The following is a 1,545-nucleotide window of genomic DNA, read 5'->3' as shown; positions in this document are numbered from 1 at the left end:
ACCCTCCACCTGGCCTCTTGAGAGAACTTTACATATAAGCAAAATACAATGTGGCCTCTACACAGTTCACTCTGAGGAATCTGAGTGTATTGGCTTACTATCACTAATGTAACTAATTACCACAAAGTAAGTGGCTTAAAACAGCATAATGTTATTATCTCACAGTTCTGTAGGTTAGACGTTTGAGAGAGGTCTCACTGGGCTGAAATCAAAGTAGTAGCAGAGCTGTGTCCCTTTCTAGAGGCTCTATGATAGAATCCATTTCCTTGCCCTTTGCAGCTTTTAGAGACCACCCACATTCCTTGGCTCATGGTTCCCTTCCACCATCTTCAAAGCCCACAATGTCACATCTACCCTCACTGGGAAAGGTTCTCTGCTTTTAAAGACTCTCGTGATTAGAGTCATGCGCCACATAACTAGGGTTCAGTCAAAAACAGGCTGCCTATATGACGGTGGTCCCATAAGATTAGTATCATATAGCATAGATGTGTTGTAGTATACACCATCTAGATTTGTGTAGATACACTCTGTGATGTTTGCACAATGACAAAATCGCCTAACGATGCATATCTCAGAATGTGACACTTGAGTGTAGGTTGGGCCTGCTCAGATAATCCAGGATAATCTCCCCATTTCAAAGTCTATAATTCAATCACATCTTAAAACTCTCTTTTTCCTGAAAGATAATCTATTCACAGGCTCATAGGATTAAGATTTTGTCATGTTTGGGGACCACTATTCTCCCTACTTAGCTCTTTTAACATTTGATGTCACTTTACTGATTTGAGTTTATGAGGCCAGCTTTCAAGAACATTCATGAGCTCCCCATTGCCCTCAGGTTAAAGTCCTTAACATGCATTATAAAGTCCTCTTTGCTTCATGCTGCAGCTCTGCTTACTTCAACTCTTCACCCCCTACTACATCTCCCCTAGTACTTTGGGGACAGCATGCTGTCCCAAGGCATCTATTTCTTTTTCTTCCCCTCAAGCTCTTTGTACTAGGAGTTTCCTCTTTCCTCCATAATCTTTTTAACTGACTGATGGTTGTTCATCCTTCAGGTCTCTACTCAGAGCACTTCCTCCATGAAGATCTTCCCACCCATTTCCCAAACCCAGGACATCATGGTTTACCCAGTTGTTGCACTAACATTACTGTTTGTAATCATTTGTTCTATTGCATGTACCTTACACTAAACTATAACTTCCTTGAGGATAGAGATAGACCCTTGTTCACTTTCATTCATCCATCTAACACAGTGTTTGGCACATAGTAGACATATGATAAATATTTCTTTAATAAATAAACAATTCATTGTTTATAGTAACTTTGGCTTTTGCTGCATATAGTGATTGTATTATTGTCTTGTGGTATGGCTAACAAGGTTTCTTATAGATGTATTTCAACAAAAGAGAGACTGAACAAAATTAGACCACTTTTCTCATCTATTATCCTTCTATAAAATTTTAGGAGGGCTTTTAATTAAACTGCTAATCATAACGATTCAAATAAATTAGCAGTACTGATTACTGTAAATATAATACACAA

This window comes from Equus caballus, chromosome 12 (assembly GCF_041296265.1).
Source record: "Equus caballus isolate H_3958 breed thoroughbred chromosome 12, TB-T2T, whole genome shotgun sequence".
Taxonomy (NCBI): Eukaryota; Metazoa; Chordata; class Mammalia; order Perissodactyla; family Equidae; genus Equus; species Equus caballus.
This window is presented reverse-complemented; position numbering follows the sequence as displayed.